The sequence below is a fragment of the Hippocampus guttulatus genome, chromosome 7 (genome assembly GCF_054856545.1).
Source record: "Hippocampus guttulatus isolate MCC_2025c chromosome 7, RoL_Hgut_1.0, whole genome shotgun sequence".
Classification (NCBI taxonomy): domain Eukaryota; kingdom Metazoa; phylum Chordata; class Actinopteri; order Syngnathiformes; family Syngnathidae; genus Hippocampus; species Hippocampus guttulatus.
In genome coordinates this window covers 3,427,539-3,454,522 of record NC_141267.1, presented here as the reverse complement: position 1 = coordinate 3,454,522, position 26,984 = coordinate 3,427,539, and the positions used below count along the sequence as shown (strand labels likewise).

At 41.3% G+C, this 26,984-nt stretch overlaps 1 protein-coding gene and 1 long non-coding RNA gene across 6 annotated transcripts in view; one reads left to right on the top strand and one right to left on the bottom strand.

The window, feature by feature from the left end:
• The window catches only part of dlg1a (discs large MAGUK scaffold protein 1a), a 154,301-nt gene that overhangs the window by 53,268 nt on the left and 74,049 nt on the right, over positions 1-26,984 (top strand). The gene's annotated exons all lie outside the window — the stretch shown is intronic.
• LOC147202003 (uncharacterized) lies at positions 17,601-18,915 on the bottom strand. Its single transcript, XR_015101433.1, has 3 exons — positions 18,310-18,915; positions 17,813-17,869; positions 17,601-17,740 (listed from the first exon to the last, which is right to left on the bottom strand). It is a non-coding gene; the product is annotated as an uncharacterized LOC147202003 (long non-coding RNA).

Here is a 26,984-nt window from a genome sequence, read left to right as displayed (position 1 = left end):
TTCCTTCGTATAATGCTATAATGCTTAATGGATCAAATATTGCTTATTGTATTCAATGTTAATTGAAGACCGTATTTGTTGAGAAATACTCATACAAAAAGCTCATTTTCTCTGGATTTCTGCAGAAAATTGGCCTTTTCCATTAAACTTAGAAGTTTTCTAATGCTGATTGCCAACGAACGGAGAAAGATAGAAACTAACTTTTTTTCTGCTGAAAGAAGAGAGTCTCACCTTTCTTTTGACAGGTTGCATGTATATAGCCATAGAACAGAAAATTCTGTGGGCCTTGCAAATCAATCAAAATTCAGTAAAATGTGAGGGATTGAGGGGGTTGCTCTTGTGAAAAGGGGTGGTATTCAATGAGTTAAACAGAATACCGTGTTGAGTGGGTCCAAGTAGACGTAGAGCATTTGATTGCAAAATGTTTTACTTCACTTGCACTTGAAGACTTGTTATGTGATTGGATATATTTTAAATCAGACACATGATTCATCAGTTTTCTCGACTAGCGCTATTTATAATCAACAACAGGTCTGCTAAGCCATTGTTGTCGATGCACCTAATGTGCACCTACCATCAATTTTCTTATCATCTAGTGAACTGAAAAAATAAAGTCCCTGTGTGCCTGTGTCCATCTCTCTCTCCGATGTCTGTCTCCTATAGAGTATAACACCCTATGTATATCCTTTTAACAGTGGGAGAGTGAGATAGCTCTTCCTTTACCAGAATCGAACAGTAGACTAATGGAATGGCTGGGTATGAGCCAAAATGGTTAGGAACCAACACAAAACACCACAATCGACTGATGTGACTGATGTCTGGAGTATGCTGCTTTTGACTGTGAAGTTATCTAAATGAATTTTGACTGTTAAGTGGCCCATATTCCATATGACTTCAATGAGCCATTTCAGCCATTAAGTGTTGATTGTGCACTATAGACTTTAGTCCTTCACAAAAATAAGGTTCATTCATGGACAGTAGTTGAGACTGATAAAAACTGATCAGTATTTTTGCCTACCTTCAACAACATAACAAAACAAAGGCAATAATACTGTTGAAACAACCATTCCCTATTCCTAGAAGAATATACAAACATACCGCACGAAAAAGCGCACTGGATTATGTGGCACCTTCAAATAATGGCCTATATTATTTTTTTTTTCATATATTGCACGCACTGCACTATAAGGCGCAACATACAATGCATCCACTAGATGGACCTACAGGTCCGTCTTTGTCCGTCTCCGTGCCTTCTCTTCTTCCATTTGACTCTCGAGGCGTTCATGACCACCTCCAAAAAACGTAAATTCACGATTACTTCAATGAAACTACGAAAACTGAAAATACAGTTATGCATCAAAACAGAAAATCACAAAATAAATTCAGTAGCCCCGTAGCTGCAACAGAACGATCAGATGTCAGTAAATTTGATATTAGTTTTACTGTGTAGTGCCTACTACCATATTTGTTACTGATTATTGCTTTATTGTTGTATATATGTTAGTTGCTCCATGTACAGCACTTTGTATGCAGCAATGGCTGTTTGAAAGTGCTCGATAAATACAGTTGAGTTGAGTTGAGTTAAATTGGAGGAGACTGGACTGTCTCAGAAGTGTTTATTTATTCCTTTGTTGTGTACTGTATTCACAAACGAGGAAATCACAAAATAAATTCTGTCATGGGGCTATAGAATTTATTTTATTTTGTGTTTCCTCGCTTGATTTTCTGTTTTGATTATAACATTGTAAGCATGTCTCTAGCAAGGAGCCACATTGGGCGTCAACGTATTACCGTAATGACCATACACAAGGCGCACCGGAATTTAAGGCGCTCTGTGAGCTTTTAAGAAAGTGGAAGACTTTTTGGTGTGCCCTATAGTGCGGAAAATACGGTAATCAGACCATTTTCCATTTACTACACTTATTCCAAAACATAGATTTTATGTTGCATTCATATATATATACAGTATGTGTAGATACAGTCAAACCTTGGTTTTCGAACGTCTCTGTTCTTGACCAAATCGGTTTTCGACCAAAAGTTTCGATCGTTTTATGCCTTGGATTACGACCGAAAATCGGTTCTCGACCAAACTGAGCGCACTTGAATGTGCCACTTGACTCCTCTCACCTTCCTTACATGAGAAAGTGACGCTTCCTCGGGTAGACGATGAAGTGACACTTCCTCGTGTAGCATTCCATTGTGAGCAGACGTGTTCAATAAAGATTTTTTTTTTAAAGAGCGTGTTTTCGGTTTTCTAACAAATAGGTTTTCGAACAGCCTTCTGGAAAGGATTATGGTCGAAAACCAAGGTATGACTGTACAGTGTATATATATATATATATATATATATATATATACATTTTTTAAAAATTCCTCGTCTCACCACTCGGGTGGTGTCCATCCTCCATTTAGCTCGGGTCCTCTACCAGAGGCCAGGAAGCTTGAGGGTTCTGCGCAGTATCCTTGCTGTTCCCAACACTGCGCTTTTCTGGACTGAGATGTCCGATGTTGTTCCCGGGATCTGTTGCAACCACTCATCTAGTTTGGGGGTCACTGCCCCGAGTGCTCCGACCACCACAGGCACGACTATCACCTTTACCTGACAGGCTCTCTCTAGCTCCTCTCTTAGCCCTTGGCATTTCTTGAGTTTCTCGTGTTCCTTCTTTCTGATGTTTCCATCACTTGGGACCGCTACATCCACTACAACGGCTTTCCTCTGCCCTTTATCTATGATCACGATATCTGGTTGGTTCGCCATTACCATCTTGTCAGTCTGGATCTGGAAGTCCCACAGGATCTTCGCTCAGTCATTCTCCACCACCTTCGGAGATGTTTCCCATTTTGACCTTGGGGTTTCCAGTCCATACTCCACACAGATGTTTCGGTAGATTATGCCAGCCACCTGGTTACGTCGTTCCATGTAGGCTTTCCCTGCCAGCATCTTACACCCTGCAGTTATGTGTTGGATCGTCTCGGGTACCTCTTTGCACCACCAACACCTTGGGGTCTTGTCTGGTGTGGTATATCTGGGCCTCAATGGCTCTGGTGCTCAGGGCCTGCTCCTGAGCAGCCAGGATGAGTGCCTCTGTGCTGTCCTTCCCGCCAGCCCTCTCTAGCCACTGATAGAACTTCTTGAGATCAGCCACTTCAGTTCTGGTCCGGTGGTACATCCCTTGTAGGGGCTTGTCCTCCCATGATGGTCCCTCTTCCAGCACCTCATCCCCTGTTCCCCATTGTCTGAGACATTCTCTGAGTGCGTCATCCATTGGAGCCTTCTCCTTGATGTATTCATGGAGCTTGGATGTTTCATCATATACATATATATAGATATATATATTTTTTGTTCATTCATTCATTTTCCGATATGCTTTTATCCTCAGAAGGGTCACGGGGGGTGCTGGAGCCAATACAGCCATCCACGCTCACACCCATACTGAGGGACAATTTAGAGTGTTTATATATATATATTAGAGCTGTCAGTTTAGCACGTTTTTATTGGCATTAATTTAAATAAATTTTAACGGGATTACATTTTTTCTCGCGAGATTAATGCGGCACACGTCACAGCGGATGTTACGTTGCTCTATAAATAAACGAGAAACAAAACAACAAGCACGCTGCACAGATCCACGCACGTTTGTTTTGCCAGCCACAGCAGCGCGAGACACCGAAAACGGATACTTAAAGAGTTTATGAATGGAAAGTTTACTTTTAAAAAGATTGTTCCACTGACAAAGACCAAAGTTACCTGTATCATACAGGTATACGATGTATGCCACTGACGCGATTGTTACTTGTTTGGAACTATTTTGTGTGGAAGGTTACAGTGTTCCGTGTCCATATAAATAGAGCGGGTGGAGCTTCTCTGTGTTCGTCTGACAGTGACAGTGCGCTGAGGAGGTGACATGACAACGAAAGTTCAGCGGTGCAGTGGTAGCGACCTAGCGAAAATAAAAGGTCTCCAGTGTTGTCATCGAACCAAGTGTAGTCTTCCGAAATGATGTCTACACAAAACCGTAGAGAGACTTCCGCGCAAGAAGGACCAACAGAATCAACCTAGCCTGACTGCTGTGTTCAAAGCAAACTTGAGAAAAATGAAGTATGCAACCATGGTTTAAATCCACTATAGGCTGAGTACTAGTTTACCTTAGATGTGCACTTTATAATGTTATATTGCTCTGTTTTTATTCCATAGAAAGAGCTGTTAAAGCAGCTGTTGTGTGACAAATTATTTTTTTCACTGTTGTTGATGGACAGTAATATCGTGTGAGAGATAAGGCGCTTGCAAATGTGATGTATTATTATTATTATTATTATGTGTGAATAACTGCTCCAAGTGAAAAATGTTCATGTAAAATTGAAAATTGAAATTGTTATTTCAGTAAATATTTGCATTTTGCACATAGAAAACTGATTCATGATTCCATGTTGATGAGAGCATTAAAATGGAGAAAAATAGGACAAAAAAATATAAAAGGAAATTCAGAAACGATAAAAAATGCGTGAGTAATCACGATTAATTTTTTAGTTCATTTGAGTTAATTATGACAGTTGCATTTTTAATTTGATTAAATATTTAAATCGTTTGACAGCTCTAATATATATATATATATATATATATATATATATATATGTTTGACAGCTCTAATATAATTTGAAAAAAATTCATTTAAATTAATGCCAATAAAAACGTGCATAAACTGACAGCTCTAATATATATATATATATATATATACATATATACACACATATACCTTGGTTTTCGACCATAATCCGTTCCAGAAGGCTGTTCGAAAACCGAAACCACGTTTCCCATTGTAATTAATGTAATAAATTTTAATCCGTTCCACGTCTGGAAAACAACTTTGTTCAAGCTTTTTTTTTTTTACTCTTTTACACCATAAACTGAATGCAGATGTAACAAAAGAGCAGGTAATATGTAAAATACTGTCCAAACATTTTGTATGTTTTATTTTTACCAATTTTAACATAATTATTAACATTGTTATAGCCACATCAGTAACTTTAAGATGGTCTTTCCTTTTTTATAATGGTGCTGATTCCGAACTCCTTAGCCAACACAAACACATGTACACCTGATTACTATTTCGCTATCAAATCTTTCTTAAATTCAATAGTTTTGCTCACTATTTTCCTCTTTTTTTCACCAGCTTTACTACTTCCACCTGCTTTCTTTGGTGCCGTGATTAGGGGCTGATACACAATGCAATAATAACAGTCCGATTTGCGTAGATATCAACAAACATGATGCTTTAAAAAAAAATCTTTATTGAACACGTCTGCTCACAATGGAACGTCACAGGAGGAAGCGTCACTTCCGCATCACTTCTTCGTTTAAGGAAGGCGAGAGGAGTCGAGTGGTGCATTCAGGTGCGCTCAGTTTGGTCGAAAACCAATTTTCAGTCGTAATCCGAGGCATTAAAAACTTGGTCGAAAACAGAGACGTTCGAAAACCAAGGTTTGACTGTATATGTGTGTGTGTGTGTGTGTGTGTATATGAGCAGATTTTATTAAGTATATTTTGTACTATTTAGCACATTGTTACCTTTCAAGTTCATTGCTGAGCCAGTCTAGTACCAGCACTCTTTTTTTTAAAAAAGCCACATTACTGTAACACGCACAGAATTTGGTTCAGCATTGTCTTGGGGAAATAAGCAGGGACGTCCATGGAAAAGACATTGCTTGGATGGTGGCATATATTTCTCCAAAACCTGTTTGTACATTTTCGCTTTAATGGTGCCTTCACAGATGTGTAAGTTACCCATGCCACTGGCACTAACACAGCCCCAAATTACCATAGATGCTGGCTTTTGAACTTTGCATCCATAACAGTCCAGATGGTTCTTTTCCTCTGTGGCCCAGAGGACACGACTTCCACAATTTCCAAAATCATTTTGAAATGTGGACTCGTCAGACCACAGAACACTTTTCCACTTTTCCACTTTCCACTGCATCAGCCCATCTGGCTCAGAGATGTTGGAAGTATTTCTGGGCGTTGTTGATAAATAGCTTTTGTTTTGCACAGTAAAATTATAAATTGCATTTACGCATACAGATTATCTGAACCTTTAGATCAGGGGTGTCCAAAGTCGGTCTTCAAGGGCCGCTGTCCTGCCTGTTTTCCAGCTCTCCCAAGAGCAACACACCTGATTCAAATAATCAGGAACGTTCTAATGCTGCTTCAGAGCTGGCTGATGAGCTGATCATCTGAATCAGGTGTGTTGCAGCCGGGAGAGCTGGAAAACAGGCAGGACAGTGGCCCTCCAGGCCCGGAGCTGGACATGCCTGCTTTAGATGATGTTATTGACCATAGATGATAACATTTCTAAATTCCTTGCAGTCATTTGTTGATGAAAATTGTCCAGGAACTGTTAGACTGCCTACACAGTTGTGCACAAAGAGGTGAACCTCGCCCATATTTGCTTGTGAATGACTGAGCAATTCAGAGAAACACTTTTTCTACCCAATCATGGCACCCACCTCTTCCCACTTAGCCTGTCCACCTTTGGGATGTTCCAAACAACTGTGTGAGCATTCTTCAACTTTCTCGTTAATTTTTGCCACCTGTCCCAGCTTTTTTTGGAATGTGTTATACCCATGTACATGTTGTACCCAAACCTGGAGCTAATCAGACAGGTGAGCAGGAACAGGGATCCAGTCTACCATCGCCAGGCCAGAGCGTACACAGGTAGTAAATTATACCCCCCAGTTTATTGAAATGTGAAGTATCACACAGTAACCAAAGAGGATTTTGACAGATGATGCCTCATTTTCAATGCTGATTTAGCTTGTAACAATAGCTGAATTTCTGTTGTAATGTTATTGTATTGCTGTTCTATTAATTTTGTATGTGTCCAATTTTTTTAACAGTGCCACTATTGCACATTTTGTACATTTTTGGTTAAATAACCTCTCACAAGTATTTGACTCTCTAATCTCCTCTATGTGACAGCTTTGCTTGCTTAAAGTGCTTTACCTGGTGATCCCGATTGTTAAAGGTGGACCCATGTCTTGCTGATGACTATTTTGAGTGTGTGTGTGTGTGTGTGTGTGTGTTTGTTTGTGTGTGTGTGCGCATTCGCGCGTATGTGAGAGATAGACGATAGATGTGTCAACAATTTACATTAATTCAGGCTACTTGTGTTACCAGTCATAACTACAGACTGCTCATTATCAAGAGATGGTGATTTTGTTCCTGTGAGCAAGTAGAAATAATGGAAATTTTCCATACATGTCTCTATTGGATTCCTTAAAGAAAAAGAAAAAAAGTGAAAATTGAGTCTACCCATTTCTCCAGTGACCACTACACTACTGTGTGTCCATGTCGTAGGCCATAAGGAAAATCAGAATGAGGAGCAGAACTGTAATTAAAACGTAAAGAAGGAGCAATTGTAAACCTTGCACCTGGCTGATTTTAACAACGCCTTTTCAAGACTTCAAAAGTGTTTGCCTTTGACTCTGGGAACGTTTTATGAACTCTGTTAAAAGGTGAATTGTATGCTTGATAATCTAGCCCTAGCCATTACCAACCTTAACAGGACGTAAGGAAAAAGTTCAATCTTTGGATATTAAACATGCATGATGTGTGCTTTTATTTAATTGGTCATGAAATATTAATCGAGCTGGCATTCACATGCTGACATTTGACAAGAGAAGGGGGAAAGTGAAAGAGCCACATGAAGTCAGGTGGTTCTTTTTCCAGTCTGTCAATGCGTTGTGTCCTGTGTTTCTCAGCAAAATAAGTCATATTGTACCGGATTTTAGTGCTGGAAAAATGGCATGATTTGTTTTTCGTTGGAACTTAAATCGATTATTCCTTAAAATATCGGTTTAGGCCTACCACCATTGATTTCTATTTACCATAATGCCCTAAATGTAAATTGCACTTCACAACCAAATGGTTGGATATTTTAGTATCATCCTATAATGGATGTTTACAAAAAAAAAATATCACAGTCACGCTGCTATTACCTCAGGAATTTATAGTGACCCTCTGACATAAATGAGCTTCTCTGATAACACATGATGGCAAAATTACATCTGTTTTGCTATTAACGTTCAACTTGCACCAGAGAAATGGTATTAGATTGATCTGTTACTTTCCTTTTATACACACACGACAACACACACATGTATGGACACACAAGCACATACCTCTCTCCATTTGTTTTCTAGTAGGACAGCTTTTATGTCAGGAAGTTAATCAAACATCTAGATCATTGAGATCTTACAAAACAATGCTTTTATCTGACAGTACCAGGTGTATTTTGGGACCCAGGAAGCTGTTGCCATAGATACTGTTCCCAAGGAAACGCAGGAAGAAGCTATAACAGGGGTCCTGCTCCACCTGCGGTTAATCCTTTGGGATGTGTGCGCATTGAGAATAGAATTTGTCATGTCAGTGGTTGTTTGGCGAATAGAGGCGTGGCTTGAACTAGTAATAGTATCTGACAGTGCAGAAGGAGGAGAGAGGTGTCATGTTGCAGCTTCAAAAGCCTGTATCAGACAATTTAGCATGGAGAGGGGAGAGAGAAAGAGAGAGAGAGAGAGAGAGAGTGGGTGGAGGCGAGGTAGGAAAAGAGAGGGACAGAACGAGAGACAGAATAATGAATTGAGAGATGTGAAGAGAGTGAGACTTAGGAGTCAGATAGATGTAGGGAAGGGATGGCCTGGAAGAGAAGACGAGTTCCAGCATGATATTCCAAGCATCCTCCCACTTCAAATGCCTGCATCCTTCCACCTGCTTCCTTGCATCTGTCCAGTCATTGATCTGTCCCATACAACAGCACCCTGTCTTTTTTCATGGGAGCACACAAAACGGCAGAAGGCAGATTGACTGGCCATATCCTTGGAACACCATGTAGAGGAAGATGAAGTGGAGAGGAGGTGGTTTTGACGGAAGATGGAGATAAATAGTGAGTTTCTTTCAATAATCAATTCTCATGTCATCCGGCCCACACGCCCTCTCGCTGTTCACTCTTTGTTGTCTGTCAAATTCAAGATTTATGGACTCGCGATCGGGGGATCCTATTCTAGACGTGGGCTGGGCACAGTCGACAAGTTAAACAGTAGCTTGGACAAGTGGACAAAAAGTGAATTATCCAATGGACCACACGCTTCGAGAGGCTGATGTTCCAATTGGAAAAAAGGACTCTGTTTTCTTAATCGGTTCTACCTCATGTTAATCTCTTTATCTGACAGCTGCGCTCATGGATACTTGGAACAAAAGGAGATGATTCAAGACAATAGAATTACCTATGTCTCTTCGGTCTCTTGGAGTGTGTGGTGGTAAAGTTGTTTTTTTACATTTGATGGAAAATCCATAATGGACAGAACAAGCCGGGTCATAAAACGGGGAATCAATGGAAAAGTACTCTTAATATTCTGACCGAAGAAGCGAGCATACAGAGCAGAGAAGATGAACTATATTTTTGGCAACAATACTCTGTACCCCCGCAGTGGGAGGGTTGGTGGAACTTCTGGGGGTCAAGGTACAGGGATAGGAGTCAAACAAAAGCTGGGACCGAAGCGGGGCTCCTCGGAGGAACTGGCGCCGCCACACAACTCCTCCCCGTCCACATCCTCTCCTGCCTCCTCCTCTCCTTCTACGTCCTCCTCTCGCTGGCAACAGCTCCTTATGTTCTTCTCCAAGAGGAGTGCCTTCACTGACTGTATTACTTCTGGCCAGGTAACATACGCCGCATACTCTTTGTGAGTGTGAATTATGCTTAAGGGATGGTCGGAGGATCAGGGTGGGAAGTCTGTAATCTAAGATAGCCTTTTGTCTTGGAGGTGTGTGTTTCCGTGAGTGTGTGTGTTATCAGGCTGACTCCGGTTTGAGTCTTTTTCATAACACAGCAGCAGACAGAGTTCAAAGTCAGGTTTGAAGCACCTCAATTTGTTGGCGAAATATTTGATCACGTTGCCAGGGAAGTGAGACAGCGAGAGCTGCTGAGTAGCCATGGCAAAGTTAATCATTCAGTCATCCATTTTAACAGGCAAATGATGCATAATCTGAGAACCCCGTATGAAACAACAGGATATCATAATGAAAAAGGAAAGTAAGTGATCTATTTAGATTCATCTAAAGGTCTGTACGTCTCTGTTTGAAAATATTAAAGGTTGCCGGGTTCAAATTTTATGTCAGATTAGCTCTTCGAATAGCAATATTCAGTCATTTTTTATAACTGCTTCATTTCAAAATTGAAATTCAACTTTACATCAATGAAAGCCGATGCCATCATCATCATATGAATTTGTGAAGGTGACAACATTTTAACACACCACACACCTGAATAGTATGCGCCTGACTGTAAAGTTTATCATATGTCTATTTTTGTATGCGCAAGTGTGTCCAATGCTAGGCACATCTCCTAATTGGCTAATATTTACTTGAAGGATCCGTAAAACCAAGACCTACGCCATGAAGCTATTACACTGGGCGTGTTGCTCTTCACACCTCTGTGTTCATTAACGTGTTTACAATGGCAATTTTCTCCTTTTGCAAAATGCAAGCACTTTCCATTTACAACCCCAATGAATTTAGGGCATTGTGTTGAATATAAATTAATAAGAAATACACACATTCCAAAAAAGCTGTGACAGGGTCATGTTAATCACTGTGTGACGTTACCTTTTCATTTAACAACATCCGATAAGTATTTGGAAACTGAGGACACAAATTATTGAAACTTTGTAGGTGGAATTCTTTCCTATTCTTGCTTCGTGTACTCAGCTGTTCAACAGTCCGTGTTCTCTGTTGTCGTATTTTACGCTTGCTGAAATAAGCAAGGGTGTCCATGAAAAAGACGTTGCTTGGATGGCAGCATATGTTTCTCCAAAATCTGTATGTACCTTTCAGTATTAATGGGGCCTTCACAGATGTGTATGTTACCTATGCCATTGGCACAAACACAGCCTGGAATGGCTTCTGAAATTTGCATCCATAACAGTCCGGATGTGGCCCAGAGAACACAAAGTCCACAATTTCCCAAAACATTTTGAAATGTGGACTCGTCAGACCACAGAACGCTTTTACACTTCCTGTCCATCTTAGATGTGCTTAAGCCCAGAGAAGCTGGCAGTGTTTCTGGCTGTTGTTGATGAATGGCTTTTGCTTGGAATAGTAGCATTTTAAGTAGCACTTAAGGATGTAGCGCCCAACTGTATTTACTGACATTGGTTATCTAAAGTGTTTCTGAGCGTACATGGTGATATCCTTGACACATTGATGTCGTTTTTTTATTATGTAATAGCGACCCGAGCAATCGAAGGTCACCTGCATTCTATGTCGGTTTTCGTCCTTGCCACTTATATACAGAGACTTCTCCAGATTAGCTGAATTTTCTGATGATATTATGGGCCATAGGATGATAAAATCCCGAAATTCCTGTCAATTGTACATTGAGGAACATTGTCCTGAAACTGTTCGACTAATTTCTCATGCAATTGTTCAAAAAGAGGTAAACCGAGCCCCATTTTTGCTTGTGAATGACTGAGCAATTCAGCAAAGCTACTTTTATACCCAGTCATGGCACTTACCTGTTCCCAATTAGCCTGTTCACCTGGGGGTTAACCCAACAGGTGTTTGATGAGTATTCTTCAACTTTATCAGTCTCTTTTGTCAAGCAGCCATAAAATTCTAGGTTGATGTTTTTTTGCATAGAACAAGAAAGTTTATAGGTTTGAACATTAAATTTCTTGCCTTTGGAGTGTACATCCATCCATTTATTTCCAAATCCGCCTATCCTCACAAGGGTCGCGGCGTGCTGGCGCCCAACACATCTGTCTTCAAGCAGTAGGTGGGGTACATCCTGAACTGGTTGCCAGCCAATCTCAGGGCACACATAGACAAACAATCATTTGCACTCACAATCACACCTAGGGACAATTTAGAGTGTTCCATTAACCTGCCACGCATATTTTTGGAATCTGGGAGGAAACAGGGGTACCCAGAGAAAACCCATGCAAGCACTGGGAGAACAGCAAGCTTCATACAGGAAGGATGTAGCCGGAATCGAACCCTTCAACTCTGCATTCTGAGGCAGGCTTGCTAACCAGTTGACTACCGTGCCGCCCCATCTTTGTAGTGTATTCAATTAAATATTGGTTGAACGTGATTTGCAAATCTTGTATTCTGTTTCTATTTCTGTTTAAGATAACGTCCCAATTTCATTGGAATTGGGTATGTACATTCATTCAAGTCAAGTGAAGTACAACTTTATTCAGGGATGAGATTTTTCCGCTTTTTGGCAGAATTCCGCTTTTTTTCCAGTCAAAATTGACCTATTTTATATTGTTCCAAATCCATGAAAAAACATCTGGGGGTGTGGGGGGGGGGGGCAGGGGGGGGGGGGGTCCGGACTTGTCTTCGGCAGATTCGGGGTTTGTAATGTTTACAAGTAACGTTTGTCAAGTCAAGTCAAGTCAACAGTATTTATAGAGCACTTTCAAACAGCCATCGCTGCATACAAAGTGCTGTACATGGAGCAATTTAACATGCACAATAAACAGTAAGACAAATCGGTAATAAAGGCGGTAGAAAGCACCAAACAGTAAATCCAAGAACAAATCTAAGTCATGCTGAGTCGAATGCCAAAGAATACAAGTGAGTTTTGAGGAGGGTTTTGAAGATGGGCAGCGAGGAGGCTTGCCGAATGTTCAGTGGGAGGTCATTCCAGAGAGAGGGACCAGCAACAGAAAAGCAAGCATCCAGTCTGAATCTCGTTTTTTATCGCGAAGCGTTAGTTTGTCGTGACTTCCTATATGGGCTAAAACCAATGTCTTACTTGTTGTGATTGGTCGCTATATCGGCAAATGCAAAACACAACCAATCCGTGTTCGCCTTCCTAAACCCCTTTCTTGTGAATGCCGAATGTTATCGAGACTCGCGACGAAGCTAAAGTGCGTCAGATAGATGCGGATCTGAAAAACACGTTTCAATGGGACTGGTTGGATAGAAAGCTGACGGTGTCCCCAGTAGGAAACAGTAAAGAGGAACCATTATGCTTGTGTCGGATTTCGTGAAAAAGCTCAGTGTCGCCGGTAATGCTCTGTGTACAGTGTGTGACGATGTCATTCTATACGGATCGAGAGGATGGAAAGCTTTACAGAGTCACGCAACCTCGGTGAAACACCGAAAACAGACATTTCTACTTAAAAGTAACTACTCGATCTCAAGCGCTTTTCGACAGCCTGGAGCATGTGTAAAAACAAGAGGAGTTGGCTAAAAAGAGAGTGGAAAAAGACAGAGAGGACCAATAAGCTTTTAGCGCTTGCTAAAAAGCTTAAAATAAAGAGAAAATAAAGTATTCTACCTCATGAAACTGTATGTTGTTATATATACTGTAAATAGACAGCCACCTTATATCATAAAATACATTCATAACCCATATATAAACAGTGTGGGACTTAACTATCACTGTATGAGGTAAGAATCAACAGCTTTTTATCACATTTACACAACACTTTATGAATACAAGTAATGAACAAATCTTAAATATGGCAGATCTAAATCAAATCTAAAATATTTTTTAGTTTTGATTTTGAGCAGCAAATTTTAAGTTACATGTTGGTGCTCACCAGGAATGCACAAGCAAAATTGCACAAATTTTCACTTGAAAGAATAGTGAACAATCTTGGGATTTTTTTCTGTTTAAGTTTCAAATAGTGTGTAAATTGAATACACTTCATCTTCAGCATGTTTCGTGCCACTTTTGTAAGTGGCCCAGCCCCCCGACCCGGCCACGCGCCCTTCCGCTTTTTTCATCACTAGCCACTCTCATCCCCGTTTATTGTCAAATGTGCAGTTTGTGCAACAAACAGCAGAGATGTCTTTTTTTTCCTTCTCAAACAGACAACAAGAGGAGCCGCTGCAGGTGCCCGCGCCACTATCAAAAGAACAGTTAACATAAAATGACAAAATAATACAAGACAACACATCAGACAGAGACAGTCGTGCAATCTTAACCACTTTTCCTGCATACACTTTTTTTCTTGAAGCAGATGAAAGAGGAGCGAATCAAAGTGTCCTTTTCACCAGTGGATCAAAGACGTCATGCTGAAAATTTGCACACTTCTGCTACAACCTAAGTTTGAATGCAACAAGAAGCTGTAGCATCCATTTACGAAAAAGAGATTGTCTCTCATCTCCTGTCCCATGTAAATCCGCTTCAATTCCAAGCCGCGACTCCCAGTTCCACATACGCATTGGCGCTCTGAGCTGACGCTCCTTTCTTCTCATCGGCGCTCTGCGCTGACGATCCTTTCTTCTCATCATCGGCTCATCAAGCCATGCATCCATCCAGCCACACACTGTCCAACAGCACCGACCTTTCTGCTGAACAAAGCTGGGTTGTGAAAATGCTGCCTATTACAGGCACAAAAGACAAGCGTCCCGGGGCTGTCCACCAATGACAGTGAAATGGCGCCGACAGTTTACGATAGCTCAGTTGAAAATTGAAACATGGGACCATTCACACTAAGCTTGCAGACTGTTCGTCAACAAAACAGTCACTGTATGTGTATGTGACTTACCGGCATCATACGAAACAAGTTAAACTATCTTTTGAACCCTGAGAATAATGGAGGTTAATGGATGGCATGCTTCAAGTGCTTCACTTACAAAGAGGCCTGCCACCCCATAGCTCAGACCATGGAAAAAGTTAACCTATTCTCCATTAAAGTAATCACTGGCTCGGGTTTGCAAAGTGTTGCCAGTTTTCCAACGAAAGCACTTACTGCATGGGCGATATGCACACACATACACACGCCCGCGCGGACACACACGTATATGCCCACACTGAATCCTGTTCAGTTTATGTGAGCGAAGCGGAGTGTCTTAGGGTGCTGCATGTCTTTCTAAATATATTTGCTTTGCGAGCTCACCCCTTGTAGAATAGTTTTTAAATCTTGCTTTATCTCATGGGACTTCGTATTGCACTTTCTCCCTCTTTCTATTGTCTGTTAGTTCACTTGCATTTTGAGAGCGACAATCAGCAGTAAATAGAGTTCTCCAACTTCCATTAACACTGTTTGTTATATGAATGCAGAGGTGGCAAAAGTACTTGTATTTCGGCAGGAGTATGGATACTTGCACACAACCTGAGATAAGCATAAGACAATGGATGGATGCATTGTGACAATGGGTTGAAATTAGAGCTGTCAAACGATTAAAATATTTAATCTAATTAAAAATGCAACTGTCATAATTAACTCAAATGAACTAAAAAATTAATCGTGATTACTCACACATTTTTTATTGTTTCTGAATTTCCTTTTATATTTTTTGTCCTATTTTTCCCCCATTTTAATGCTCTCATCAACATGGAATCATGAATCAGTTTTCTATGTGCAAAATGCAAATATTTACTGAAATAACAATTTCGATTTTCAATTTTACATGAACATTTTTCACTTGGAGCAGTTATTCACACAATCTCTGACACAATATTACTGTCCATCAAACAACAGTGAAAAAAATATTTTGTCACACAACAGCTGCTTTAACAGCTCTTTTCATGGAATCAAAACAGAGCAATATAACATTATAAAGTGCACATCTAAGGTAAACTAGTACTCAGCCTATAGTGGATTTAAACCATGGTTGCATACTTTGTTTTTCTCAAGTTTGCTTTGAACACAGCAGTCAGGCTATGTTGATTGTGTTGGTCCTTCTTGCGCAGAAGTCTCTCTACGGTTTTGTGTAGACATCATTTCGGATGACTACACTTGGTTCGATGACAACACTGGAGACGTTTTATTTTCAGTGTGATCGCTATACCACTGCACCGCTAAACTCTCGACGTGCATCAGCGCACAGTCGCTGTCAGACGAACACAGAGAAGCTCCACCCGCTTTATTTATATGGACACAGAACACCGTAACCTTCCACACAAAATAGTTCCAAACAAGTAACAATCGCGTCAGTGGCATACATCGTATTCGACGGGCTACCTGCTCTTTATTCACCAGAGGCTCATCAACCGAGTCTCTTATTTCTCTCCCAAAACAGTGGCTTCTCCCGCTTGGTGTACCTTAGCCTTCTCCGCTACGTACAATCTCTGTCCACAGCTTGTAATGGAGGCTCTCGCTGGCAATCCGTAGTGGAGTCGTTCGATGCAATGCGAATGATTTCAGCTTGAGTCGAGCTGTGGACAATGTTGACAGGCTTGCATGCAGTAGCCATACATTTAGCTATGGCTTCAGCAAATTTGTTCTTCGTCGTGTCATCCATTTTCTTCGTTTTGAAATGATCCATAGCTGTCTGTCTGAGACAGGGGGCGCAGTACTCACGTCAGCTGTGTGCTTGGCCATTAAGTGGTATTTCAGACTCGACGTGCTATGATGATAGCTCAGTTTACGACTGCAAAACATACAGGTAACTTTGGTCTTGTCAGTGGAACAATCTTGCAACTTTTTAAAAGTAAACTTTCCATTCATAAACTCTTTAAGTTTCTGTTTTCGGTGTCTAGCGCTGCCGTGGCTGGCAAAACAAACATTCGGGGACCTGTGCAGCGCGCTTGTTGTTTTGTTTCTGGTGTATTTATAGAGAAACGTAACATCCGCTGTGACGTGTGTCGCGTTAATCTCGCGATAAAAAATGTAATCCCGTTAAAATTCATTTAAGTTAATGCCAATAAAAACGCGCTAAACTCAGTTTAGCGCGTGCAAGTCTGTTCTTGCATTGTAGCGGTTCTCCATGTATCTTCCCAATCTGCCACTTCCCCACCCCCTTTTGTATGATTGATGAGTGATAAAATAGAGGTATGAAAGTCAATCCTGCCACTTAAGAAAGAGCTCTAAAAGCCTTAAAGAGGATCTTAGTGGTCACAGGAAATGGGCTTCGAGATGGATAGATGGACAAGTGGACTGACAGAGTGAGAGAAATGCAAAAAAGTGAGCTTAGTAGAGTGAGGAAGTTTGAAGGGAATCGAATCGCTCAATGCTACAGAAGACCAACAGTGCCAAAATCAAATAAATAAAGGTCATTAAATAAATAATTAAATATGTAATGGAAAAAAAAACAGGCAATAATGTTTGTAACATTCTCCAGGGAAAATCCGATAGCACCGACTAGCAGGGGTGGGGCGGGACACGATTAGATCTGTTTCTTCCTCATTAGTTGCTTCAGGTCTTTCCTGTGCACCGCAGTTGATATAGTGGCTCCATAATGGTGCAATGCTGCAACTGCAGTTCATTGAATACCACCCCTTTTCACTGGAGCAACCCCCTCAATCCCTCACATTTGACTGAATTTTGAATGATTTGCAAGGCCCACAGAATTTTCTGTTCTATGGCTATATATACATGCAACCTGTCAAAAGAAAGGTGAGACTCTCTTCTTTCAGCAGAAAAAGAAAGTTTGTTTCTAGCTTTCTCCGTTCGTTGGCAATCAGCATTAGAAAACTGCTAAGTTTGATAGAAAATGACGATTTTCTGCAGAAATCCAGAGAAAATGAGCTTTTTGTAAAAGCATGCATTTCAAGCATCATTTTAAGTTTTACACTATTTTTTGCTTTTGTGGCAGCTCAAATACCTCAATAATGTGTTCCTCCTACAAAAGAACGTTACAAATAATGTTTTTGTCGCAAAATAATTTATTTGCACACAACAAAACTATTGAACTATGAACAAAAGTGCAGCTGTGGAGAAGATGGTTTTTGGCTTCCATCCAGTTTGTCACCACATCGATTCATCCCACCACGTCCAGATGCACGACCTATAAATTATAGAAACATAAAAAGTTGCAAATATATCTTGCTGCAGAGTGAGGTACAATAATTTTATTTACCTTTCTTTCCACCACCAAAGCGAGGAGTCGTCATCTTTTGGCTTCTGGTTGGACAATCTGTAATTTATAGAAGTATGTACAATTACCACACTTTTATTTTTGCTTTCCACTTACATTTCAACATCTCTCACACACACACACATACATGCTCGCACACTGCTATTTACACCATTCATTCCACGTTGTTCAGCATCCAATTTGAAATGAAATGGAATATGAATTTAACACGAGTGGTTTTAGCAGAGCTGAGCGGACCAAATGTGTCCTGTTGTTTTTGTTTGTTTGTTTTTTGAAAACCTATGGCGACATGCAAGTCAGCGCATTTACGGCGCATATTTTCATCCACATCTACGAGATGCATCAACCGTACATAAATGATTAGTGTTACTGGCAACTTCATAGTATAGCGGGGAATGTAGCGGTGCATAAAACTGACTGAGGAGGCATAAGAAGTGATGACGTTTTGAATGGGAACTTGCAAGCTAGTCAGCAGTTACCTCCTCGTTCCAGCGGCTCTGGCGAGGACTCTCAGCTGCTTTCCGTTATGTCCGAAGGCACATATTCGTCCGACATCGGGATCCAAATCGCTCTCCAATTCATCGTTTTCGCCGTCGTCTTTACGAGACGATTCCAACGAATCGCTGACGTGTGCCCGGCGTCGGCCATGCGAAGCAATGCAGCCTCTTTGCCGTCATCGCTGGAAGTCGCCGGGGAGACGATTTGTGGGCGACGTGGGGCATCGGGAGGCACAAAATGCTCTGCCAAGCGATGATCGCTAATGTGGAGCAAGTTCATCTTCATCAGATGAACTCGAAACTCGGCGTGAGCTATGCGGGCTGCGTGTAGCACGCCATGTTTGTGCAGGCCGACGTTCGTTTGACGGGTGCCGCTTTCGATTAGTGACCAAAGCGTCATTTTCTCTTCCACACAAACACCATCTCCTTTGTTGTTTTGTTTCGAGGACGCTTTTATACCGAAAAATAAATCATTTTTAGTTAGTTATTTCCTTTTCTCCATCGTTGCTAGTTGCTAATGTTCCAATCCACTATCCACATACGCCCCTCCTTCACTGTACGCCCTTTCTACTACTTCTGCTGCGTGATCCTGGTGGATTTTTGCACCACTGCCACCCGATGGCCATTTTTTTGCTATTTAACATTGCCGTCAAGCCTAATCCTGTGGTGAGAAGTTGCATCGGACTCTCTTGCACCCTCCCCCATGAAAACACGTGATTGACGTATTAATACGTCATGGGGAGGGAACGGCTATGCGCAAATTGACGTATTTATACGTCAAAGGGTGTAAATGAGTTAATATATACGAAGCCGCCACAGAGGGACATCAATCCCTCAATCAGCACAGCTGGAGCGTTACACTGTGTTGAGCGATGTCAATCAGTCTGGCTCGGGCAGCACAAAATTAGCTAGAGGCGGCCGCCATGTACTGTAATTTTGACTGCAGGACAAATCCTGTAATATCATCATCCTCAATTATTATTATTATTACTACAAATATAATAATATCAATAAAAAAAATTGAAATTCGAATCCAGCAAAACATTGTTCAACTATTATTCAATTCATTTTAAAAGGGGAATTGGTAGCAAAAAATTGTTGCAACATTTCAACGGTATTACAAGTGAAGCCAATGTGCAATTTTGGACTTTTAGCAAGAAACATGAAGTCGACGCACATAACTTTCTTTTACGGCCGCATAGAATGATGGGGCAAACCAGATCTGGCCCCCAGTCTTCGATTTATGAGGTGTGTGAGAAAAGCTCCAATTCTCGTGTTGAAAAGGTTGTATTTCAAATCCAAACTGCAAACTATAAGTTTTCCCCTTCACTGTGGGCGTCTCCAAAGACATCCTGCAGTGTTTGCTTTGTTCAGTGTGTGAGAAGAGGCAAGAGTTATGGCAGGACTTCTCATGGCTGCTTCACCCTAACTATGTGCCTGCGCTCAATCCCCTGAGCGTCTGACAGTTTCTGGCTGATAAGAATACCACAGCGCAGGAACAACCTCCCTACTCAACTGACCTGTCTTCATATGATTTTTTTTTTCTTACCCATGCTCAAGGAGTTCATCTAGCAAACTTGTTTTCAAGACATGGACGACTTCAACATGGTCTTAATGCCTTTTGGGCCATCAATCCTGAAAGTTTTCTGACACACCTCATAGAGAGTGCCTTTCAAGGTCCAAAGGACATTTCAGTAATTGCTCAGTAACAGTAAAAAGTGACCCTCTCAACACACCCTACTCTCCCTCCTATACAGTACACACCTATTATTAACCCTTACGTGTATCAAGCATATTTTTCTACCTCTCTGCCGTTTTTTGTCAGAGTATAGTTTTCAACAATGGGTAATTCAGCTGTACTCTTATGGTAAACCAACTTCTTTTTGCTAATAACAGAACCTCATCTTGGCAGTCGCATTCGTTTGCTCTTTCTATGAAATGCATATTTACAATTTTACAGTTTTGGCCATGAGTGCCAGTAGTTGGACACTAGAAAGTGCAAGTCCAGTAGGGTGACCAGTCAAGGGTGTCTCTCACCGCTTGCACAAAACCAGCTATACGTGGTATAGAAGATGGATGGATATGTTTTTTTCCACTTTGGAGTTGCTGCCATTTTGCAGAGAACCGTTACTTACATTTTCAGCAGCTCAAAAGTATGAAAATCCTCTGAAGTAACTGACTGTCAAACATCTGGAGCCCAGAACCTCCTTCTTTAATTAAAGCCGGAAGTCTATTCAGTCATTGCAAATTCATTGTGGTGGTGTATAAAGGGAAAAGAAAAAAAAAACATACAGCCCTGTCCTTGACCTCACTCTATGTTTAGAGTTGTAGATTCATATTTTTATAAGTCTTCACACTTTCCCTCTTAAAATTCTTCACCTCCCACAAGCGTACTTGCACACTTGGAGACAGTACTCTACATGGTAGCACAGGAGCAAATGCTGTGGCGCAGAACTGTGAAGAAAGTGGTGGTGTTGTTTAGGGGCGTGATTAGAGGACACATCTCGAACATGTTTACAACCTGGACCACTTATTAAGCTTGCCATCACTATAGGAGGCACCAACTGTTGTCATGGTGATGAGGTTGCACTGTTCACCAAGCAAAGCATAACATGTCTGTGTGAGTTAAGAGAAACCCAAAAAAGAAATCTCTAAAGGGCTTTAAATATCCAGTCAAATCACTTACTTGTGTACAAATATGCAACGACAGTGTTACCCGAGATGTGATTTTTTTATTATTTTTTGGGCTTTTGACAGTGCATTGGGTATTGCATCACCTTCTGTGTGTGGGATGATGCCTTCATTTCAGTTCACTTTTCTTCCTCACACACGGAGACCCACTATCCACTCTTTCCACTTGTCTCGAGCCTTCCTGCTGTGCTGATATAATCAACGCACATACAGTGAGATGCCCATGAGCAATCATTTTAATGACCCCTGTCTAATGACCACTGTCTAATAAGTAATAATACAATACAAGCACACAAAAAGTTCCAACATATAATTCGTGTAATTCGTATTAGGGTCGTATATTAGGGTAGTTTAAGTCAATAAATTGCACACAGGTATGGTTTACTCAAAACTGTTTTAAACTGAAAAACGGTTGTTGAGATTAAGTACAGCCTGTTATCATGTATTCTGTCCAATTAGTGCTGCTAACATGTAGCACACTTACAGTACATTACGCTCATTGAGGATTGTTATCATTTGTGCCTGTGTCTTTGTTTTCACCTTTCTGTATGTGGAAGTTGATTCCCCCTGCTGCTAGTATTCAATATTGCAGTCTTGGATTACTGTCTTGTCTGTTTGACTAGTCCTGTCAGGGATCACCACAGTCACTCGCATGATTTGTTTGCTCTATTTTTTTTGCCGGAAGGCATAAAAGTAAGAATGCCTTCCTAACAAAAGCCACCCAATGCAGGGTTGTATTCCCTTAAAATTTGAGCAGATTGAACTTTGGTCATCTTTTTCATATGACAGTAATTCATGTTGCCTTGCTGTATTGACACTATTGTAAACCCGATCCTCGGATAGAGTTCAAGTTTTTGTTTAGCAGGGCATTGAATTACATTAAAGAACAGCACAGTATGGACAGAATCAGGAATTGGCGCGAAGAAAATCTTATATTCTACTTCATCAGGTGACAAATCACTTATTGTATTAAGTTTGTAACTGAAAACAGGTTTCTAGAGTGACCAATGGATTCTCGCACATTGCCGTGGATGTGCAAAATGCAAAGTTAAAAAAGAAGTCCACTCACTTGGCCATCATGTTTGCGTTTGTGCGTGTGTGCATGCATGTAGTACTTTGACAAGATGTGATGTGACCATATGCAAATGACCAGACTGTTTTTTTCCTATTTTAATTTGTTTTTATCCTCATAGTATAGAAACTCATTTGTGGGGGCATTGCCCACAAATGCTGACACTGGCACTGTGTCCATGCACCATAAAAAGGCTTTGCACTCACTCATTTCCCACATACTGGGCTTTGCCTCTGCATGTAGAATTAAGCAGTCGGACGCAGCAAACACTCACTGCTGAATGAAGTGGAAGAGGAGACGACCAATAACTGTCAGGAAGGCGCCCACGATTTCCAACCCACTCCTTCTCATTCAAATTAAAGCCGGGCTCGCCATTAGTTTTGCAGTTTGTAGCGCAAAATGTGTGCTGGTGCACTGCGTCAGACAGATCCGCCCCAAAAATGAGTCCATTTTACCATCGCAAGAAATGTGTTCTAAAGATATGTCTCTAACTCTTAGTCTTCATGATGTTTTTACTGAAGCATGATTGAGAAGTCGTTTAGATTACAGGGGGGAAAAATGCATGTCACCTTGAAGGTATTCAACGAGTGTATCACGTAAACAATTTCACTCGTTATAATTGAAGATATCTCTCGTTTCTTCATGTTACACCATTTTACACCATCTTTACTTTATCCTCCTTTCATGGCAGCATAACATATCTGCCCACTTGGATGTTTACCTTCCAGCAATATTTTAGTGTTGCCTTCATTTAATATTGAATTATTAACTGTCTATTCTTCCTGCTCATCTTCCTCTCCTGACTAAGCAGCAAGCCTGCAGCGCTGGCAGCACTTTACACAGTGGACCTCTACATGCACTCGCACACTCTAACAGCCTTTCTTTCATCTCAACCACACTCATCTCTCTGCTCTCTTTACGTGGGTGCTTCTTGATAATGTCCCTTACTCTGTCTTTCTCTCTGACCTTTTCCTAGGAAAAACTTGTGCCATATATTTGCTGACATTATAAATTTGGACCTCAAAGCTATTTCTAGATGTGATCAGTTGGCATACAAATCAGCAAGCCATGTTCATTCTCAAATACCAGCTGTAGATGGCCAAAGGTAGGCAGGAACTTCATGGAGTAATGTCACTTATACATTCTGGACATGAACTATATGGCGCAAAAGTAGAAAAAAAATCCATTTGCCTGGAACAATGTAATTTCAAATCTTGACCATGGTTTTAAAAGAACCCTTTGAGGGACCGCGGTTACTGCAGTGGACAGCTTATCATGTTACCACATTATAGGGTGCATGAAAGGGTTAAACACTGATTTAGGAAGCTTGAGACAGAGATTCATGACTTCAGTCGCGGTTCAGATTTTCTACGTCAGTGTTTTTGGATGACAATAAATCCATTTTGGAAAAATAAGTGAAAACACAATTCAATGCAAATATTTGTCTTTAATCCAGGTGAAAATTAATCAAATAATATAACAAGTCAATATTGCAATACTTAATCTGATATATTTGGCACTCAATAGTTACAAAACTGCACTTTTTCAGGCTTTAAGATCACGTTGTAACTGTGTTCATAATAAACAATGATTTATGAACAGGCTCTGTAATTGATTGAAAAAACATATACCGTATTTTCACAACCATTCGGCGCACCGTGTTGTTGGGCGCAGTCTCAGTAAGGGGTGCTATTTCTGTATTTGACACATACACAAAACGCACTGTATTATTGGGCGCAGCCAGGCATGGTAAAACATACGCCATCTTAAACATACGGCATGCATGCACGCACGCTAAAAACACGTTTTTAAAAAGGCAACGGAAGCAAAACTGAGTTCGGTTGTACTTTATTTAGCCATTTTACAATGTACTCAGCGGCCCGGTAGTCCAGTGGTTAGCACGTCGACTTCACAGTGCAGAGGTACCGGGTTCGATTCCAGCTCCGGCCTCCCTGTGTGGAGTTTGCATGTTCTCCCCGGGCCTGCGTGGGTTTTCTCCGGGTACTCCGGTTTCCTCACACATTCCAAAAACATGCATGGCAGGCTGATTGAACGCTCTAAATTGTCCCTAGGTGTGAGTGTGAGCGCGGATGGTTGTTCGTCTCTGTGTGCCCTGCGATTGGCTGGCAACCGGTTCAGGGTGTCCCCCGCCTACTGCCCGAAGACAGCTGGGATAGGCTCCAGCGACCCTAGTGAGGATCAAGCGGTTCGGAAAATGGATGGATGGATGGATGGACAATGTACTCACGTTTTTCTCTTCCCCTCTTACACGCTCACCCTTCACTCATTGGCGACTGGTACCTGCTAGGGGCGTGCCTTTAGCGGCCTCTTACACGCCCACCCTTCACTCATTGGCGACTGGTACCTGCGAAGGGCGTGTCTTTAGCATCCTCTTACACGCCCACCCTTCACTCATTGGCGGACTTCCGCATGCCTGTCGTCACTCACTCCGCCTTTTCTCTATATAAACAGCGTGTCGGCCAGAGGTGCTCTCAGTCAGGCTTTGGAACTCGGCGCATACACTAGACGCTCCGCATTATAAGGTGTTCTGTCCATTTTGGAGATAATTTAAGACTTTTAATGGCGCCTTATAGTCGTGAAAATACGGTACTTGGTCCCTACATCTAGGTGCAGTTGATACAAACCCCAATTCCAATGGAGTATAACGTAAAAAAAGAAAAAAGAATACGACTGGCAAAAAGACAAAATACTCCATGTTCAAAGTTATTTGCCATCCTCCTAAATACAATAAGGACTTCTTCAATGACTTTTCAAGTTAAATAGTTTTGGGTGGGGGTGGGGGTGGGCACGTGTCGGAAGTAGAGGTGTCCTTTTCGAATCTGCAGAAAAATATTTAGATCATCAGCCAGTCCCTGATTGTTCACTGCTTGGGGGGGATTGTGTCCTGTAGTTTGTAACTTCTTTCAGGCCATTCCACACAGATGCAAAGTCGTTAGCAAAAAACAGTTTTTTCAGCCTCTCCGCATAGCTTTTCTTTGCAATCTAAATTACCCCTGTTAAATGGTTTCGGGTGTGTTTGTAGAGCGCCCTTTCTCCACTTCTTATCGTAACTGAGACCCAGGACTGTTTGGCAACATAAGCTGTACGTCACGCAAGAATGGGAAAGATTTGCACCGACAAAGCTTCAATAATGTCCTCAATTCCTAAGCGCTTTTTGACTGTTGCTAAAAGTGAATGTTATGTAATACAGTGGTAAACATGCCCCTGCCCCAGCTTTTTTGGGAATGTATTTCAAGTATTAAATTCTTAATGGGTGACTATTTGCTTAAAAAATAACAATAAAGATGATCAGTTTCATTATGAAATATCTTGGATTTGTAGTGCATTCTGTTAAATATATTAAATTTAAAAGAATTTGCAAATCAACTTTCCAACTTGATTGGAATTGTGGTTCGCATGTGTACATTGCAAACACACAGTAAATAGGTCAGTGCATTGAGACGCACTCAGCAACTCAGACACTTTTGTGTTTTCCAGCTGCCCTGGTTTGCTAGTTTTTACTTTAAAAGGACAAAATGGTTGATCAACACTGTCCTCCACCAAACACAGCTCATGACTCGTTATACACTTCCACGCTGACTGTCAGCGCTATCCCTGATTTCGATTAGTCATGCCTGGCTGCTGTCATTTGCAGAAGAACAGGGAAGCCCCTAATTGGCCAGCCCGGGAAGTGAGAGAGCGCATCAGTTGTAGAGAGGGGGACAGAGGCTTTGAGGAAGAGGGAGGGTGCACAGACAAGAGAGCATCTGAGAAGAATTCCATAGATTTGAGCTCGTGTAAAGTTTTCAATATCAAGGCAAGGAAAGTGCTTATTCTTTCTGACCATAACTTTCTTGGTGATAGATATTTAACAGGACAGGCATATGTGTTTCGCTATGGGTTCCCGTCTTCCCTTCTGGAATATAAATTGACACATCACCAGAGGAGTGACTGGGACTTCAGAAACAAAGCTGGAGGATGCGGACCTTGGATAACATGCATTATCTGAGAGATTGGATTGGATACAATTGAGAAATGGAGCGCAACCTATTTTTGGAAATTCAAAGAGGAGTCTTCCTTTCCAATGCAGGAGCTGAGTTAGAATAAATTGCTTCTGTCCATTCTGCCCGAGTGCAAAGACTCAAAGCTTCATCCTTCCAAGGTCCTTTCTGCTTTTCTTTGTACAGCATTTTATTACTTTTGACCTTTTAAGCCACAAAGATGTTGTGATGGTTCATGTGTTCCTAAGGGGAAACACAAGACTGAATATCACACTTCAAGACCTTGCTTGAGGTTAATTCATGAGGTTGTCAAAGCAGCAGGCATGGAAAAGGTATCGGCAAATGTGGATTTTTTTTCTTCTTAATGGACTGAGACAAATGAAGAAGAAAAGTGAAAATCCAATGTGACACTGCACCGAGATTTTGGTTGTTCTTTGATGGCATGACCTACATTATGTGGACACAAGTGATTCTGAAGAGCTACTATTTTGTCATGCCGGTAAAGTTGACGCTGCAGTAAGAGGGAAAGAAGTCGAAGACGACAGGACTATCTCATACTGGAAGTTGTGTTTACAGATAGATGTCCGCAGTTATGACGACTTACTTCCACAGCCATGAATTCTGTTGTAGCCCTAAAAAGCCCAGTGGCTCTTCTAAGGGAAAATCTGGCAAAGGGAAGGTCAAGTCCAACAAGAGCCACAATCACTCAAAGCATAGCCAGAAATTTCTGCAAGTACAGACAAATCAATTGCAGTGTTCCCCTGTACACTCACCAAAACACAATACTCATTTGCCAAAAGAAGGATGTCATTCGCCCAAATATCTTCTGCCTTCGCCCTCCCCTAGCTATTACCACATAGCCCCACCGTCTCCAAGTCATCAGCTAGCTCCGC